Below are 20,774 nucleotides of genomic sequence, written 5' to 3' on the forward strand. Positions count from 1 at the left end.
TGGCGGCCAGGCGGAGAGCATCACTCAGCCATACGGCGGGCCGCTGAACCCCGCAGATTCGCTCTCACACACCAAACAGAAATCCATCTTTAACCCTCTATTCCTCAAACTATGTGCACCGATGCATGAGTGTAGTAATTACAATCACACAAGGAAAACCACCTACTTATTCACAGACTAGAAAAGGAAATTGGAACTGTTAACGTTTGTTTCTGCATTGAAACAGCCTTTACATCGACTGCTTCTCCCTCTTTTTGACAGTGATGAAATGTAACCTTGTGACAAAATAATTTCTTCATTGGAAACACAATTTTAAAGTCTTATCATTGTTATTTGTTTTGGTGAAAGAAAACTGAAATTAGCATTTACTAAAGGTAATAACATCATGTTTGATGATTTTTCTGATTAATATTTGTAGTTCAAACATTCTGTAGTTGGATGTTTTTAATCCCCCAAAGAGATAATGTTTTTCTGTCAGCATGATTACCCAAAAACTTCTGACCCGGTTTTTTGGTGTGAGTTTGTAGCGTGGGAAGAACTAATTATATTTTTGAACAGATCTGAATTAGGGGTCGCTTAACAATTAATGTTTCCCTTTGGTTAACATTACCAGATATGGCATTTCTGATGATTTCATATGGTGTCAGAATAATTGGAAAAACGCTTTCCAACTCTGTGAATTATTTGTAACGCCCCCTCGAGTCAAAACAACAGTGCCAACAGATTATTTGAAAAAACACAACATATCTGTGTAGCCAATGTTGTTTCCACATTAAGACTTAAAGCTCATGAACACACAGAAGAACCACTTCCCAACGTTTGAAATGAACCACCCGAGCAGCACCTGAACGCCCACAGGTCTTTTGTGCTTTTCTAGTTATCTTTACATTTGAAACCGAATGATAATATGAAACCTGGGTTTGAACTTCATAGCTTTTCTGTGCTCTTTTAAACAACAGAGAGGATTTGGAAAGCTTTCAAGTATGTCTGTTTTCCTGCTGTGACAGGAAACACAGCAGTGGAGGTGCTGTATAGGGAATTTGGCCTGAGGTCACACAGAAGGATACATGGGGTGTCACTTCCATTTATTCCTAGCTCCAACCGTCTGGTATACAGTGTGATGGTGAATCTACTGAGCAGAGGGTGGGGAGAAAAAAGAACAGGAGGGAGAGGGAGGGATAGTGTATTTGAAATATTGAGCCAGAGATATTACTCCTTTGATGGAAGAGTGCATTTGTGACATGTTTGATACACAATTCCTAATGATGAAACACAATTTCTAATGATGCCTTCTCTTTAGACGGCAGCCCGTAAATGACTTGCTGATTACGTTGTCTGGCTGTCTCAATCACTGGTGTGTCAGGGAGGCCAGTGCCAGGTCACGGGCACACACATTTGTCTTGTGCCTGTGCCAAAGCAAAGGTGACAGGGATGACACCATGACAAGGATGACTCACCCTTTCAAGCTGGGCATAAAAACATCGGCCATTTGCATTTGCCAGCCCTTGTTAATTTGTTTTGACTGGAGGAATACAAAATAAAAGTTTGCCTCCGTTTTGTCCCTGCTGTAGGATACACAGATCCTTTTGGACAGTATGTGTCTCTATTAATGAATGTTATTTTAGATGTCTTACCTCACTGGACTGCCTGATTAAAAATGAAATTAAAACTCTAATGAAGCCGCTATCTCTCTGGCCACGGAATGTCCCCAGTGTGTTAAGGCGGCCAAATTGGTGGCCCATTCCCTAACATCCTTCAAGCCCCTACCCAACCACACACACACACACACACACACACACACACACACACACACACACACACACACACACACACACACACACACACACACACCAACAGAGTCAGAGGCTGCTCTATTGGATTACATGAGGACACACTGTCTGTCTTTATTGCAGAGGTCCTTGTCGATTAAAGTTGCTGATAAATTGATTATGCCTCAAGGCCACCTGCTGGGCGCCGTCTGGCAACAATCAGACTCAATAGCAAATCAATATTGCATAAACTGGTTATCATAGCCCATATTGACCTTATCAAGCTATATGAAGATAAAGATCAGAGCTCAAAAGCAAAAAACAGAGTGAATCATGTCTAGGGCTGTGCATCTTCACTGGTCTCACGATTCGATTACGATTATCCTGTGACTGATTCGATTCGATATCCCGATGCATCACGATTCATACCAATGCGTTGCATCCTCAATTTTCTATATTACTGCACATGGCTTCTTTTTCATCAATGAATACATGCAGTAAATACATATGAAGTCTCTTTTTATTATTTAGAAAGTGCTTCAGAAATCAATAACATAAATGTCTTGACATTAATTTATAAACCAAAATAAATCGATTGTATAGCATCCCTATACAGTATCTGTGTGTGACATTGTTCCATCCTCAAAAACTAAAAACTAATGCTTCTGCAGTCTAGCTGCAGCTTCTAGCAACGGTCTTCTGTTAAAAAAAGGACCCTGAAGGTCCTGAATGTGGCAGCACTAACATGACTTGAGTCTGAACACATCAGACAACAGGAGTATTTACAACAGCATATACAAACTAAAATACTGCATGTGGGTGCACACTTACTGTCTCTAAGTTAGCTTCATCATATCTCAATCAGTGATTAAGTGAATAATAACGTTTCTATCAGGTTTCTATCAGCCTGTCACTCATTATTTTCAGGGGGGGCGGGGTTTGGAGGAACAGAGGAGACGGTGATCGCACAAGCCAGTCTCACGGCATTTCGTGTTATAGTCACGACATTTAATCTATTGATTCGTGTTCACCAACACGATTTCCCCTTCTTTTCGTGTCACGCAGAACGATTTTAATAGCAATGTATTTCTATTGGTAGTATGTTTCGTACCTGCAGCACGTCTTTTTGTCCGACGATGATGAAGCTAACTTAGAGACAGTAAGTGTGCACCCACATGCAGTATTTTTGTTTGTATATGCTGTTGTAAATACTCCTGTTGTCTGATGTGTTCAGACTCAAGTCATGTTTGTGTATAGTATATATCGTCTGAAAATAGCAAGAGGACATTCATACTCTGCAATCCAAGACCTAACAAAATCTACCAAAAACTTGACATGATTGTAACGCGAGTATTTTTAAAAAACATAAATCCCTGTGTGTCTGAGCCGCAGCGACACGGAGTGATTCAGAGCGGATTCTTCTGCTGCTGGTTCTGGACTGGTGTTCTTGTGTTGGCGGATGAAGCAGACTGCTCCGTGTTGGTGTCACGTCTGTTCCTTGATCTCTGCGTCACCGACCGATTTGATATTAAAGTGACAGAAACACAAACGTTATTGCAAAGCCGCGGCCGTAAAATCAGGAAGCAACGTTGCTACGCTATAATCGATTATGTTCTGTCACTGCATCGATGCAGAATCGTCTACGTCCGCATCGCGATGCATCGTAGAAACGATTAATTTCAACACTCCTAATCATTTCTGACCTGACCCCTTTTTCACTGTGTCTCGTGGATTTGAGTGTAAACGAGTCAAGGTTTGCTACTTATGATGGGGACGAGACAGCGATATATTGCATGTATGTACGTGTGGTTGAGACCTTTTGTCCGAGCAGGTGTTCCCCTTCTCCTGAGGAGCGTTCTACATACAGTCACCTTGGGCTGTGTCTGTCCTGTACAGAGCACTGGGACGACCCCACTGGCTTACTGGGGGATTTGAGCTTATTCTCAGCGACAAGGGTGCAGAGAGACATAGCGAGAGACAACGACAGACATGGGGAGAAACAATGTTAGGGAAACAAACTTGTGAAAGGCGGAGAAGTAAAGAAAGACTGATAGAGGAGAGAATTTCAGAGGACAGACAAAAACACCTTAGGTTGCCACACAGGATTTGGGAATGTTATATCCCCCAAAATGCTGACTACCTGCCAATATTTGTATTTAGTAGTGCATGTTTGTACCCTGTCTAATCGGGGCCATGCTGAATTATCAAACTGTGGAACCAAAGAAAAAGGAAAAAGAGGACAGAGTTGACAGACAGAGGGATTGAAGGGTCTCTGTCCTCGTCTCCAACTTTCACCCTGCTCAGCAGATCCTGTCAGATGAGAGCAGGGAGCAGCGCTGTGACTGAGCGTGGTTAGTGGAGCAGAAAGATGAACAGAGGAAGTGAGAGAGAGAGAGAGAGGGAATGCACCGCAAAGAAAAATGTCCATCTTAACGGCTCATTTATCTCACATACATTTTTAAATCTGTCGTAAATCCTATTTCAATTAAGAGGGATGAAACATCCCTGGTAAAGGGGCTGTGATAATTCCACCTGCAATCAATGCACTTTCACTTTGTTTTAGATTGTTTTCGTTAAAAAAAGGTGTCAATACCACCAGGCAAATAAAGTATAAATCTCTTATTTTGTTGATGCTGTATTGACAATCTTTTCAAACAGAAAATACTGTACTCTAAATAAATACAAACGTATTTTACAGTTTGTAATGAGCTCTGAAATACAATGGCTTGAATAAGGAAAACATGTTGATAGACTGAGACAGAGGGGCTAAAAGAAACAGAAAAAAAAAAGGCGAAGCACAGCAGAGGGAAATCTTGAAAGAGAAGGAAGCGGTGTAGGGATTAGGGGCATGACACCAATCCAGATAAAGCTAAAGACTGGAAAAGGGAGTAAATGGAGCACAAACAGAAAGGCGACTTGGTGTAGCACACACACACACACACACACACACACACACACACACACACACACACACACACACACACACACACACACACACACACACACACACACACACACACACACACACANCAAGCCCCAAAGAAGCAACACATACATGATGTTGTGTAATTTGAAACCAAAACTAAGGCCTCAGGATGACTTTAAGACTTGAACATGGTCATTTTTGTTTTGTAACATTGAATACAAAATTTAAAAAAAGTATTTAAAAAAAAAAAAAAAGAATCCCGATTTTTTTCTCTCGATTCCGATCTTTTGAAAATCACGCGATCGGCTCCGATCCCCTGAAAATCACGTGATCGGATCGGGACATCTCTAGTTATAAGCTACCGTCGCTCGACTTCTCCTGCGTTTAAAAAGCATAACCAAGTAACTTTCTGGCGTTATTTAGACTTCAAAGCGTTAACTGAGAGAACAAGTGGCAGATGGATGGATAAAGATGGAGACAGAGTTCAGTTTCAGCCTTAGATCCATATGTAGTCACGAGTCATTGAGTTTCCACTCTGCTCTTGCCTATAATGTATAATTTGCAAAGTCATAAACGACATTAACACATGCTCCCACCAGAGCTCTCCCCTCTTAACCCTTGCTGGTGTGATCTTCTTTGATAGAAAATTAATTATTCCGTTTGCAGCAGAACCTTGTGAGCTTTTTATGCTCTTTCTCCAGTGAGATAGAGACGAGGGATCTGACACTATGATAGTATTGGTTGACACTTTTTTTTCTACCATTGGAGAATGAGTGACAGGGGAGGAAATGCAACAAATATACCCCCAACCTCATACTCAAATATGCACATACAATCAGACACACAAACAACAGCAGAATGTGGAACACGTTGGGGATGAGCTCAGTGGCATTGTAACACAACGACACATACTTCTGTTAGCTTCAAGCAAGCAAAACTCAATCTGTTGTTAATCCTCAGAAACACCCTGGAGTTGGTTGGGGGCCGCCGTGTAGACACACGATAGAGACATGTCCCCTCTGTTTACCAGAGGATGGGATCAGCAGAAGCTAATTTTAAAATAATGGAAGGATTTAAATAAAGCTTATATGGCAGTGGCCAAGCTCTGACTTCCAATAGTTTTACAGCACGCTCAAACAGTAATTAATCATGAAGAAGATAATCAACAAGTTGTGCATATAAATAGTTGTTTAATTTAAATTAGATGTCCTTATTCCACACACTTATTAATATAAGCTATGTTTCACACTGAAAATAATAAATTACATTGGATTAATAAAACACATTAAACATGTGATGACAGTGCCGTCATCGATTTTGCTATATGAAAAAAACTTTCAAATTCTGGCTACAGTAATATACTATTGCATTTCCTTGTTTCTCATTTCCTTTTGTTGATTTAAAAATATCATTTCTGAAGTGACAATGTGAACTGAAGAAGTTGCTTGTTTACTGTGAACACGGAGGTGTGGACACAGTATGTATGATATTGAAGCTCTACAATTTGACAGGAACCGCAAGAGAAGAAACAGATAAAAGTAACAATCAATAATGGGGGAAACTGAGGCCTGTCACAGCTCAGCCAGCCGAGAAAACATATATTTTGACTTTCAATAGAATGGGGGAAAACAGTTTTACTCCAGCCCTCATGATTAAAACTGAATCTGTTGTGTAGAAAATGGATACATGTGTTTTTGCTGTGGTTTTGGTGCAGCAGAATGCGATATTCCCCATTAGAAAAAGACTGATATAGGGAAATATCCACTTTAGGACAAGAATTGGATTGGGATGCAATTTGGGCTAATGTTACGGGTGCTGGGTGGGATGAAGGATAGAGGGATGGGATTGAATTAATCCAAAATGTTGTGCAACCTGAATTGTCTTCTGTACCGTGTTGTAAATTGAAGAAGTTGCAATAAAAAATGTATGATAAAAAGAAAAAGAAAAAGACTGATGCAGTGCTTTGTGCAAAAATAAATTAAGTATGCTGGCCATGTAAAGTCAACAAAAATACATGGTGTATAATACATACGTTTGCACAATACAACATAGCAATGTAAAGCAAGAATCCCTTAATAAGTACTATGAATGATGCTGATTGAAACGACAAAAGCTTTATATATCAAATATTTGTTACAAAAAAAAGATTGGTAAAAAAATATAATAATTTAATGGCATACAGTATCTGACATAAGCAATTCATAATTTAACATCAAGGCAGAGTGATTTTGACAGCAATTTAACAACCAGCGTAAGCAATGCAACCTTTGTGTCATTTTCAAGTATGGAGTCCACCAAAACGCTCAAAAGAGAACAAATGTGGCAGAGACTCATACAAGTGAACAGCTGAGTGCTTTGACATGGCTAACCTATCAAGTGTGCACCACAGCATACAGATTGTGTGTTTTCATCTTTTGGCAAACAGGTCTCCCACTTTCCCAAAAAGTGTCCATATGAGGGTCCACCTCCTTCTCATCATCTGGAGTTTGCCTCTTGACATGAAGCAGAGTATTGAGACAGTGACAAGGAGCAGGCAGACACTTCAACATCCATCCACCTGTCTGTGTCTTTAGGAGAGTCACCGTGTTCTAGCTCTCCATTCTCACTCAAGTACTAACAGGCCAGTATTTGGATTTGTTCTTGATACCTTTCAAGGACAACTCATTTATTGCTAAGCTAACTATAGCCTCACTTTCATACAATGTTTATAGTTTAGAATTGCTCTGATCAATATGTATTCGCTACGTGCAATACAACATGACATCATTTCTGAGTGTGGTGAATTGTCATTGAATGAAAACAGAAACAGTGTTCCATTACCAATACTGCCGTGCTGTTTAGTATGCAAGGAAACCATGTATTATGTCCCAAAACATAATATGTCAAATACAGTTTGACAATATGAAGATGTAATCAAGTCACATTTTGCAGTATGCTAGCCAGCATGCTTATATGTCTATTCTGACCCAAAATCATTTGCACAAAATATATGAGCAAGAAAGTCTAAGTGCGAGGCGCCATGTTAGAACAAAATAGTCCCAATTATCTGCATACTGCATGCAAAGTAAGATGCAGTATGTGCTAGAAGTAAAACGAGTGTAATGTAACGTAGCCTTAATATAACCGAAAACCTTAAGACTAAATGTTAATCAGGTTGTAAAATGCAGCACACTGATACACATGCTGATAGGTAATTTGTTATCCTATGTGCATTGGGAACCACAGTAAGCATCTGAAACTGTCAATTATCATGTCTCAAATGTTCTTCTAGACCAGCAAATAACATGGCTTGTAAAGTGAAAATGAAAATCAACAGTCTCGTCGTTTCTTCATGCCAATGGGCTTCAAAGAAGCGACTACCCTGCAATTAATGTCCGTCTTTTGTATGAGACCACAGAGAATAGATAAAGCCTGTTCCACAAATGGAGAAAGAGACAACACTTGGTCAAGTTCAGATTAACAGGAGGCAGAGACGATGAGCGCTCAATAGGAGCTGCCAGAACACACGCCTTCATCACTGTTAGGATGTGGGAATGTGTCTTTTATCACAAAACAGAAAGAGGGGGTTGACTGCTTTCTTTAGCAACAGTTGGGATGAAGACAGAACAGCTGGACAACCGGCAGCGGGTGATGACTAACCCCGGCTCCTGCTTTCTCCAGCCACTTCAACATTTGAGCTGCAGCCGGGATGAAAGCTCGTAGAAGCATCGCCACACAGCTGGGCACCGTGTAGCTGCTGGTGTGTCTTTGTGCTTCAAGACAACCATATCAGGACACACTGTATAGACTCTCATAGTGGACAGGGCCACAACGTGACATCTAATTGTAGCGACATCTCATGTGGGAATGCCCGTCTGTCTCACCATATGGGTTGCTAAATCAAGACTTGGGCAGCTGTGCCTTCGTATAGGAATATATTCCACAGCAACTATCAAACATGTCTCCACATACAGGACATGGGGATCATATCTAGAAGGTTATTCTGCCATCACCCTTTTGTAAGTTACCCTTCATGAGGTATCACATGGTGGGCTGGGGGGGAAGGGGTTGGGCAAGTTATATTACTGCTTGACAGAAGACGGATGAGATGCTGTATCTGTCAACAGCAATAGGTACGCAGAAAATATACGCTGCTCCTTCATTTGACATTTCAAGCTAGGATATGACAAAGTTTGGGTGGCAACCAATAGAAGAGAAATACATTTGGACAAAGCTGAACATTCTAGACGGTTTCAAATCAATTTCACCTTACACGAATAGGAGAAATACCTTTGCATTTTCAAAAACATATTTGTGATTATAGGCTGCCCGCATCTACACTACAGCTACACTTCTCAAACAGCTCGATCAAAAAGCTGTCATGGACGATCATGTTGGACATTTTTCCTTTTCTATGTCCTCACCTTATTCAGATGGGGTTGTTGAACTACATTTAGTCCCTGTGTGGAAGCTTTTATCCACAAGTGCCACACTGTGAGAGCTTTCCTCGTGTTTAACTCAGGCAAGAGACTGGTAAAAGTACATATGGATCCTAAAACGATTTGTGTTAAAAGCAAATTGACCAAAATAATCTGTACAATTCTTGAAAATTAATTATTGGGCTGATGAATATGTCAAATAAAAATATTAATCAATTTTTCGAGGTAAGTCTTATTGAATGTATGTTATGCTTTATCGTATTGTAAACTGAATACTTGAAGGAATTTAAGGAATCACTTTAAAATAATGTTCATCTGTCATCATTTATATGATTTATTTTAGAGTGGAGTTCATATGCATGTGTGTTATGCACTAAAAAAGCAAACGTGTGTCAGCCGCTTGTTGTTTTCACTAAAGGCCAGGGATAGCCATCTGATTTATTCATGTGTTTACAAATGTTTTATAATTCATAACCAAATGCTCCTTTATGAAAAATGAGAGCGCTTGTTTACAGATGTTGGACCGACATTAAAGAATGAACACAATCTGGGATTTTTAAACGTAGATGTAAGACTATTTTATTTCCTATTGTTGTTTGGATTAACCAGACGTATATATAATGGCAGATGGTCAGGTATTGATGCATTTCAATGCTTTCAAATAAAGCTAGGCACACCCAACATTCACACTGACACAAAGGGAACTACAAACAGCTATTTCTTAAGCCTACAGTGGCAGGGCGATACTTGAAGTGAATATTGTGATGATCCTGTGGAGAATCATGACCTAAATATGCAGCTCCCTCAGCATAACAGAACTTAATTAATGTTGTTTAGCTGTCAGGCCTGCTATTTTACCTCTTTATTAGTTATCTGTTTACTGTCTCTCACTACCATCTCACATCATATTTGTCACATTAACCTTCCGCTACTCCCACCACTAATATCTAATTATATAAATACATTAAAATATCATACTGTTGTTGCCAATGTTTGCAGTTAAGTCTACACTATAAATGTTGTACAAATATTGCACAATAATTAAAAAAGAATCCAGACTCATAAGTATAAGACGTCCAAATGAAATGAACATCGAGTCGCTTATCATCCCATTAAGATGAGCTGTATTGTTCTGCTTCATTAGATTGTGATAGGTATTACTCACATTGCTTTTCACAGAGGAATTCAAAACAAAATGGAAGACGAAGGATAAATAAGAGAGGGGTAAAACTGTAGACTGAAAGAGAGCATGGTGTAGAAGAGGGGAAGGCACAGACTGCGGCTGATGGGGGGGGGGTCACTCCAGGTTGAACTCTTAATGGAGGGGAAATTAGGGGGCTGAGGGGTCGGCTAATTAAGAGTGACTCAGACCAGCATAATTCTACCTTAATAATTCAACCTTTTTTTTTGTCAATTATTCATTAAAAACCTGCTTGCACCCAGTCCCCTTTAGTGAGGGCAAGGCACTCACACACACAACCACACACACACACACACACACACACACACACACACACACACACACACACACACACACACACACACACACACCAGCATTTCCTTCAGTCTAATTCCTGAAGGTCACAACATAAGTAATATGATTTCTGTTTGCATATTATCAAAGAGATTCTATATCTTTTGAAAAGCAATGTTAACTTCTCAACCTTTTGTTTTCTTAATCAATAAAGCGAGTCCTTTATCTTTTGCAATAGGAAACATCAAACGGGTCTTTTATGTTTACCTTACATTTTAAAAGTAAACCTTATTCAGCTTTCCAATTCATCGTATAGTGAGGGCAAAAAGAAAATAACCGAGAAATATTCAATTGACACTTGAAGTGAAAAGTATATTTTATGGCTCTGAAATTCAGCTTTTTTCAGTCATACTTGGAAAGCAACGCCACTGGCTGAGGAAGACGTGACTCTTTACTTCCACATTTTGATTGATTTGTGCCGAACACACTTGGATTTTGCCAAAATGTTTTCGTGTTTAGTACCTATCACTGAGTGTTGTGTGATGCAGCAGCAGCTCGAAGCATTTTCTATTATAAATAAATGTATGCCCTCTGAGTGTAGTCTGGTTTGATCAGAGACTTTTTCTGGGGATGTTAAAAAACCAGTGAGAAGAGCATGACACAATTCAAAGGAAGAAATGAAGCGCTTAAACCAAACTGACTTATTCCTGTCAGTTCCAACAGTACCACGAACGCACATGATGAGAATAAATGTGTCCTTTTATAGAAAACAAGCTAACATCTGATAGATATCTCAAAACCATCGAACAGAAAACATGCACTAGAGACAGTTATTTCAAAAGTGACCCTCATCAACTGCTTCAGAATCCGTAGCTTCACCTTTTTTTGACTGCAGTGGCAAAGCAAAGCCTCCACGTCTCCACTCTCTCCTTCTCATTTCCCACAACATGTGGCCTCAGATAAGTAATGTAATCTTGGAAAAGGTTACGTCTCTAAAACAAGGCAATCATATTAAAAGCTAATGGATACATAAAATCAAGCCATCATAGGCGATGATTAATCAACTGCTGAAATGCACTGTGTTTAAATCAGTTTAGACTGAATTAATCCCCAACCAGCCACTGTTCCTGTCCTCTGGGCAATTTAGTGAGAAAATACAATTAGGCCCTATGAGTTACACCTCACTGGTTCATCTCACCTCTGTGTTACTCCACTCTTCCAAAGCGTGCCTTTATGACTCAGTTTGCACCTGCCACACACCCAGCTCAGCACTGACATGATTACAAAAATATATATATTTATCAAATAACGTGCTGGAACCTTTGAAGCAATGCATGTAGGGTAAAGTGTAGTGCGTGTCCAAATTGAATGGATTAAAAATAATATGTTTTATTTTATGGGCCTTTCATGTCCATATCTTGTCACTCAGGTTATGACAGCTGAGGGAAATAATTGAAACTATTCTTCAGAAGCATGTAAAAGACAAGAGCTCTATTTTATAATGCTCTGGGCTCTGTTCTTGCTTCTTCTTCTTCGTCTTCTTTTTTGCATATACAGCATAGTTGAGAGCTGAGGAAATTCTCAGAGTTCTTCTAATCAGAGTTGAACAAACTCTCGCTATATAAAGCCACATTTCACCCTTACTTTCTCATTACCCGCGCCATAGATCCGGGCCTTACTGCATGTGCAGAGCTCTGCCCCCGGACAGGCTTTATGTATCTTTGATCGCACCCATTTGTGACCATATGTGTGTGTGAGTGTGTGTACACTTTCAGTAAAGTTACAGGGCTGTATAAGTGCCTTGAGTTGCCCAGGGAGAAGAGGCATTCTACATAAATCCTGCACTATAAATCCTCACAGCAGCCTCAAAGTGGCTGACCATGGCAGATGCCTACATCGGTACATTCAGTGGCCGTTCCAAATGATGTGTCTGAAGTGCTGTAAACTTCCATTTGTAATAAATAGGATTTGAGCCCCACAACAGTTCATCTTTTTATCAATGGCAGTTTTTGAGCTGTCCTTGAGACCATGGTTTAAATACGTTGTATATATCAGTTAGAAATCATTTGTATGATAATTCTTAAGAAAAGTCATTTATTTCAACCTGAAAGGAAAACAAAACTACTAAAAAGACTGGAAGAATAATAAAGGGATAACTGAAGAAGGAATCGGAGAGCACAGTCAAGGCTGCACATTCCTTAAATGTGTTATTTCTTGTAATACAAAATGTATATCTACAGTAGTCTTAACCTTGATGCAGATATTCAGGAAATTACACAGCTTTTCTCTGAAAAAATGAACAGCGCAGCCACTGTGGTTTTGTCATTTAAATGTATCAACACCTTTCTAAAGATTGGACCGAACTGCACATATTCCCAGTTGTAGTAATTAATAGACAGTAATTATATAGTTAAGTGTCTTTACAATATGTTCCGAGTGATGCGGATAGTCTGCTGCTTTTATATTGTACTTTATGTGCAATAAAAAGGTCCCGATTCTACAAGGCTCAAATCTGAGCCAAAATAAAGTCTGGAAATTAATAGGAGTATAACTTAATCCCTCTTGAAGCCGAGGATGGTTTGAATGTTTTCCAGGAGATGATTTGTTAAGGAATGAATGGCAGCAAGACAGTCTGGCATTCACAGTATCACAAATGCTTAAATTCTGAAATGTAAATGAACGTCTCCACTTCAATGAATCACCTCTCCGCTCCCTCTGCATATTTCTTTGCATGTCTTCCTCGAGCGCACTCCTTTCATCGCTCTAAAAACGACACAATGTGTCATACAAGTTTTCATCTGAGGGATTTCAGAGCTGGATAGGGCAGTGCCTGAAGTACGACTGTGTGTGTGCGTGTGTTTGTGCAGGTTTGTGTATTGGTTGCTACTTCTCTGTAGATGTCTTTCTGGAAGAGTGTGTGCCTGAGTGTGTACTCATTCTGTCATTCTAGTTCATGTTCTCTCAGAAGGCCAATGAGTGAAGCGAAACCACTCAGAGAAACAAATAGTCCCACTGTTCTGAGTGTGAAGTGGTGATAAAGAGAGAGGGCCGAGTGAAAAACAAACAGAAGAGAGAGAGAGAGAGAGAGAGAGAGAGAGAGAGAGAAAGTACAGATTGTACCCAGCGTTTAAAGTGAACCTCCTCTCTCCCAACAGTCTGCCCCTTTCGCCGTTACCTCCGGCCCTCATTTGCATGCCTTTTCAGGGAAAAACATGCCAAAGTTTGACGGTGGAAATAATTTCAGTATCACTGAATATACCGCCAAAGTCTACAGCAGTTTTCTGAGGAAGGATCTTGCTTTGGAATCCATTTATCCTTAAGAAAACCCAATAACTCAGCAGCAGCATGCTTTGAAACACACGGATAATAAGCATGCAATGTTCAGTTAGGAGGTTTCTGCCTCGGCTTAGGGTTTAGCCGCGCTGCTTTTATCACTGTGGTCACTCCCTTTGTACAGGGATCTATATTCAAATATTGGGGATTTATGGGTATTGATGTTTTTAACCCCGTTCTGCTGACATGTTAGAATTTAAAATAGCATTCCTGGGTAATGGCGAAGCAGTGATGCGGAAGCAGAGTTTATGGATACTGTTTGAATGTCAAACTAAGAAAACCACAAGCGCAGCACAAGAGACTGAAACTACAGAGCGGGGGGGAGATGCCGGAGTCAAACAGTAAGAACGGGAGTCAGCGTGAAAGAAAGTAAAGACACAGAGACAGTCGAAAAGCAAGATTGAGCCGATGAAGGGAGCATTGTTGTGTCTGAGCTTCATAGGCATATCAGCCTGACTCATGCAAATCAATGTGGTTGTCAGCGTCTGAGACACGGACACAATGACCCTTTTATGCTGGCTAAAGCTCAGCACCCGTCTTGATCGCTACAGGGCAATAATTATCGAGCATATCCAGCCAATACGCCGTGTCTCTGGTAACCATTTTAATGTTGGGCTGGCACTTTCTGTAACCAGAGTCTGGTTACAGAAAGTGTCAGCCCAACATTAAAATGACAGTGGCTCGATAACACTGGGATATCACATAAAAATGTAGCTTTGCTCCATTTTTGTGGGCACTCCTCCCGCTTTCTCATTGAGAGCTATTTGAATTCTGTCAGCTCTCCGAGCTTGGCTATACAGCAGCAAATGAATTCAGTAGGTGGTGATGTGTGGCGGGTACTGCATGTAATAATCCATATTCAAATTCCATAATTGGAGTCTAATTAGAGAGGCAATAAAGTCTACTCAAAACTGTAATGCAGTCGTCTCTGAGTAAAGTAAAGTCTAACTCTGTTCTGATGAGGCTCTTGAAAATAGAAGAGAAGGTGCTTTCACCACGCTGCCATGGCATCAACAGCTCAGCTCTTAGATCAAGTTTTACTTTGAATGTCTCAGAGCTAGAGGTGAGTTCTCAGTTTTAAGAAGACTTCCAGCTTTGTTCTGTTTCATGAAGGGAGACTGCAGCCATCAAGAGCTGAGCCGATGACTGATGTAGGCTGACCCTGGGTCACAGCCATCTGTCTATCTGCCATCACTTCAGTGTTCTGGGACTATCAAAAATAAAAAGATTTATGACAGATATATTATATTTAAAGGTGTATAATCAGTCCTAAAAGCTAGGGATGATCACAGGCCATCCAGGTGTTTGTGAGGAAGTGTTTTCTTTGCCTTTTAAATGCATCATTAGCACAACGCATCACAGTTACACCATGCACACAGGTGCCATGTCCTCCTTGTGAAAAGATACATTTTCCTTCCAAAATAAATGTGAATGGAGTGACGATGGCAGGGCTCTGGCTGTGCGGACCGTACACCTCATATACCACTCAGCACTGTTTCATCCAGTCAGCAGTAAAGCGCTAACACTTTTTGTACCGTGTCCCAGTTTTGGGCCATTTGCATAAACTGCCATCTTAAATTATTCACAGCTGCTGTCTTTGCTTTTCTAACTAATTATATGTTGAGCTGTGTTTTCTTTCCACCATTTAGACAAGGAGAATTCCAACTCAAACAGCAACACACACCTCCAGGCACATGGAACATACATGCATGTGATGTGTGTGCATCTTCATCAACACTTAGACAAACAATGGTCTTTGTGGACATAATATTTTTCACATGAACATTTTTCTTGAATTGAGACAGTTCCTTAACTGCATACTAATCAATGTTATATTCTTAGTTAGAATGTAGATTGTCCCAGATTCAATCTATATATTGTGAATAAATCAACTTATTAACTTTTGGAATTGTTTTAAAATCCACAGCAATGTTGTTTCTTATAACAAATACTAAGGACTGAAACACTTAAAAAAAACATCACCGTATGGGGAAGCTTCATAATCCTGGAAGGCCTCAACTCCTGACAAACCTACACTGAGGTTGGATGAAATAAATAATATTAAGTTAAGTTTTATTTAAACTTAATATTATTTCTTTCAACTAACCTAATACAGTTATGTGACATTTGTTGACATAATACATTTAATTAAAGTCAACGATTTAGTGTTTTCAGTGTAGAGTCTGAACACCTTTGATGTATGCTTGATAAAGGTCAGGATATATATATATGTATGTATATATAAACACATATCACTATTTAGGAGTTACATTCAGAGACACCTGAAAAGACAAGATCTTAACCTCAATGTATTAGTTTGTTTATGTGTTGATAACAGCGTTAAAGCACGACTGCAGTTCTAAATGTGTGTGTCTTCTACCAACATGTAAAGCTCACCACCAGAGAACCTGCTGATTCTCTTGTGTAAATATTCTAGCCCCAGGTCTTAATTAACAATAGTGCATTTAAAGCAACTCCGCCATGGCTGTTCCCATTTGCATCTTAACACCTCACTAAATTAAAAACATGCGGCTACGCGTACGTTTGTGACTCTGAAGGCAATTTGCAGTAAGCTTAGTAAATCAACCCGGGAGTCTTGAGTGAATACAAACACAGACGCACATCGCATGCCTCTAATAGCTCACAGAAACAGAAAAGCAAACTGGTAAACACATAACATTTTTGGTCCTTAAACATGGCTTGTAAATATTTAAATATACAAATATTTACATTATGGTGGTCAATCAAAGTGGTCTACTGCTACTGTACTGTATATGCCAATTTAGCCTTCTCTCTAAAATCTCAGTTTTACTCCCTAGTCACTTATTTTTAAATTCAACCAATCTGAGTGCAATAGTTGAACTAGACATAACTTTAGATTTCCTTAATTACTATTAGGTCCTCCTCTTCCCTCAGAGCAAATACTGATTTATACTTCCATTAAAAATCATTAGTTATATCGTCCTTTCTTCCCTCCTTCCTTCCTATTTTCTTTCCTGTCCATGTCCCTTGAGCCTGTGTGTAATTGAGTATGTGTGCATGCGTTATAGATTTTTTATATTATATTCTGTATTATGCATATAGTGATGTGTCAGCGACAAATGTAATCCTGAAGGGCATTCTTCGTCATCTCCTGGAAGGCACAGATAAGTGCTGCCAAGAAGATAATCACACTGTTGTTTCAAAGGCCACACACACACACGCACACGCACACACACACACACACACACACACACACACACACACACACACACACACACACACAGATAATGCAAACACTTAATCACACAAGCTACATGTATGGTAGCGTGCATGCCTGTTGGAAGGTTTGTATATTTTTCCACACCACCAGAAAGCCCTAATCTAATCTGGGGTGAGCTCCTCTAATAAATAACTGTAAATGTGAGATTCACATCCGGAGTTAGCAGCTTTTAATATCTCTACATTTACTGCAAATATCCATTTTCTCCCCTGCTTTCTCTTCACATCATACACTGATGCAAGCAGATATCTGTGAGACGCTTTTCTGGTCTTTCCTCACAGAACTCTCATTTCTGACTCTTACAATTCTGCGAAGATACCAAGGATTCCATCTTGTTATTTTGAGACTAGACAACATGAAAGTCAGTTAACAATTGTAGAAAATACAACTTGTATTTACAGTGTTATTTTAAGTTTCTATACGCTTATTACGAAATGGAGCCCCCTCATTTCACCTCTTTTCCTCTACCTCACTCTAGTCATGATACCTAGGGGGCAGTTTGGCTGTTTTAGCTATTTCCACATTAACATATTCGATTGCCCGCTTACCTGCTTTGTTATGCAGGAGCCAAGCACTGGTATTAAATATTAAACTTAAATGCCAAGGAGAGAAGATATGTCGCCTTTTTAACTGTATATACGCACGTAATTTGTTTTAAAAATGTCCCTTCTATTTTTATTAAAAGGCACTTTGAATCTCTCTATATATATAACAGCAGAATAGGGGGCAGTTACAAGATGTGAGTGAAAGCAGAGCGTTGCATCACCTCCATAAATCATACTGTTTACTATTGAATGGCATATCTCATTCATCAGTCTGAACCCATCAGTTGATATAAAATATGTCTGGGCCTGATGATGGAGCTGCTGATGTCTGAGGCAACGATAACCTTGTGTGACGGAGTATGAGTGAGTGTGTAATGTGTTTGGACAGGCCTGTGGGCCCTGATGGTTACAGTCCATGGCAGGTAGGCTGTTCCTTTCCAAATTGCATCTTGGCTTGGTACACAATGTACATTTCTTCAAAAGATAATACAACTGACACTGATATGATACCAAACAAAATAACACCTATTTCTTCGAGGCATTTTCTAAACTTGTGCACAATTTATTGATTTTACTTGCTGGCAGTTGTTTTGTTGTCTTTCCAACGATGCTTTGCAAAGGGATGTGGCCTTGAGGTTTGACCAGCAGAATCTTCCATTACAGAAGGACTCTGGGCACTACTGTGTAGTGGCAATGTCTTGTGTTACCTTATATGCTAAAACCAAATGCTTCTGAAAGCATTGTCTAACACTACTGTACCATTTCTTCATCTTTGCTGTTTCCTCTGCATACTCTAATGACGTTTATTATTCTCAAGCGCTTCAAGGCCACAGGGCTGATTTGGCAGACTATGTTGAAACTACTCCTTTTAACCCTAAGTTTGAACTTCCATATTTTAATGACTGTTGTACTTTCTATGGCTCAAGGACACAGGTGTCCAAATAGCGATATGAGACCGTGTGAAAGTGGATTTCTGAGGCGTTCCGCCATGCTACACAAAACTTTGTCTGCCTGCCCTATCTTGTATATAAGCTTTGCTATTTTGTGACTATTGCGCACACTCCTGCAGACTACTCTGTACTCTGTGAGACATGTACCTTTGAAGCTTCAAATAAATAACCAGAAGACAACGCTGCCTGCTTTCACCAGTTTATCATCGATTACTCTCATTGTGCATCTTTACAGTATTGACGAGTTTAAAATATCCACAACAACTGTCACATGGTTACACAAAGATCTTTTTACTCCACCATGTGTTGCCAACTCCTACAGCCCCTCTGTTGTCCTTGTGTCACAGCTTTGGTGAGAAATATGCTGTTTATGTGGAAGGCTCAAGACATCTGCTGTGACTGCCAGACTAGCAGACTGAAAAGGAGTGTAGCACGCGATGACAAACCATCATGCCTTCTGAACAGTCACATGATCATAATACTTAATAGTCTCACTCAATTAGTCTCACAGAAGATTGCAACCCACAGTTCTAGGACTATCTTCGGTATACTCAGTTGTGACTGACAGCTTTGCAGGACAGCTGATGTTGCGACTTGTCATTGTTTGCTTTTGAGTGTTAGCCGGAGCAAAGCCCTTGAGACTGCCGGTTATCCCTCTTGGACACACACACACACACACACACACACACACACACACACACACACACACACACACACACTACGGGCTTTGGGTCAAGAGAATTAGCGGATTAAAGGGAAGAAGGAGAAAAGGCAGGTTGAAAAAAGGTCAAGCATTCAAAGGAAATCAAGCATTGATGAGAGACAAATGAGACTGATGCAGACGAGGGGGTTTCATTAAATAGTAGTGAACACTGGACGCAACTTAAAATAGCATTTTCGATATTATTAAATGAAACACAAGTTCAAAGAATCTACCTATTCCTGCAAGGGCGCAGATAGGTTGTTAAGTCAAACTCAGACAATCCTGCTGGGGGTTTGGTCCAATCAGACTGCATGTGCCACCCACAGTAGTTGCATTTGAAACCTAATTGACAGGAAATTCTCATTGTTTTTAATGTTAAAAACACATTAAAAACCCACATTTTAATGAATTATTTGTCTCCTTTTAAGAGAAGTCGGTTACTAATGAAGACTTATCATGGGCGTGTGAGTGTGCAAAAACTATAAAAGTATGCAACAACCGTCTCCTTCCTCTTTTGTCTTGTGATTGGCTCTTTGAGGCTGTGAAGATGAGTGATGAAACGATAAGGTCGGCCCCTGAGTTATCTGCTTTCAAAGAAGAAGGTGCTTCTGAAGATGCGAAGATACAGCAGCCGTCCAAAGAGAGAGCGGAGATATGTGTGAGGAGATAACGGGCGTACAGAGGAGCTCCATCCCTTACCATGAGTCAGAAGGGCGAGAGATGAGAGCTTGTGTCTTTGTTATAAGATCTATCTGAACAATAGCATCTGTGAAGACTGACACACCTGTCCAGTGTCGACTTGGCTCTTCTTGATCTTTCACTTCCAAGAGTTTCTGTAGTGTTCTTCGCTGTCTATGCAAGAAAAGATATGGGAGCCCTGCAACATTTTATCTGACTGCTTCGACAACCAGTAGTGTCATCTCACAGGAACTATGTTGTGTTTTAAAAATATGTTTCAAGTCAACAGGAGAGCCTGTATTATTGGATCGGTATGCCAAAGCCAAATCTTTTATGTATTTGTGTTTCCCTTTTCCACAACACTTTAACCTCTCTCCCCATTTCTACATTATTTAGTGCGCCTCAGAAAACAGTCTAACTTCGCTCTCCACTCTGAAATGACAGCTATAAAAGCAATGTCCTTTGCCTCGGGCTGAGTTTAATGCTACATACCATACGAGGCAATAGTGAATGGCTGAGTTGTGCCATCTACGGCGGAAACACCTTCACTGGGATGCAATTCGAGAAAACGTGCTTTTTGTTATTCCATTCCCATTTCCATTAAAACTGACATTTCATCTAAACTGAACCCTCCAGGGGAAACTTAGAGCTGGGGAAGAGATGAAGCAATAAAGATCTATGTGTGTGTGTGTGTGTGTGTGGTTGTGTGTGTGTTT

The 20,774-nt window shown here is 40.0% G+C and overlaps 1 protein-coding gene and 1 long non-coding RNA gene across 2 annotated transcripts in view; one reads left to right on the plus strand and one right to left on the minus strand.

The window, feature by feature from the left end:
- LOC104955428 (cadherin-4-like) overlaps positions 1-20,774 on the minus strand; it is a 222,754-nt gene that overhangs the window by 144,176 nt on the left and 57,804 nt on the right. The window lies entirely within an intron of this gene.
- LOC104955236 (uncharacterized) lies at positions 2,929-20,522 on the plus strand. The gene is made up of 3 exons (XR_799436.1): positions 2,929-3,025; positions 5,362-5,370; positions 20,512-20,522. It is a non-coding gene; the product is annotated as an uncharacterized lncRNA (long non-coding RNA).

The sequence above is a fragment of the Notothenia coriiceps genome, unplaced genomic scaffold, assembly GCF_000735185.1.
Source record: "Notothenia coriiceps isolate Sejong01 unplaced genomic scaffold, NC01 NC01_scaffold00024667, whole genome shotgun sequence".
Taxonomy (NCBI): domain Eukaryota; kingdom Metazoa; phylum Chordata; class Actinopteri; order Perciformes; family Nototheniidae; genus Notothenia; species Notothenia coriiceps.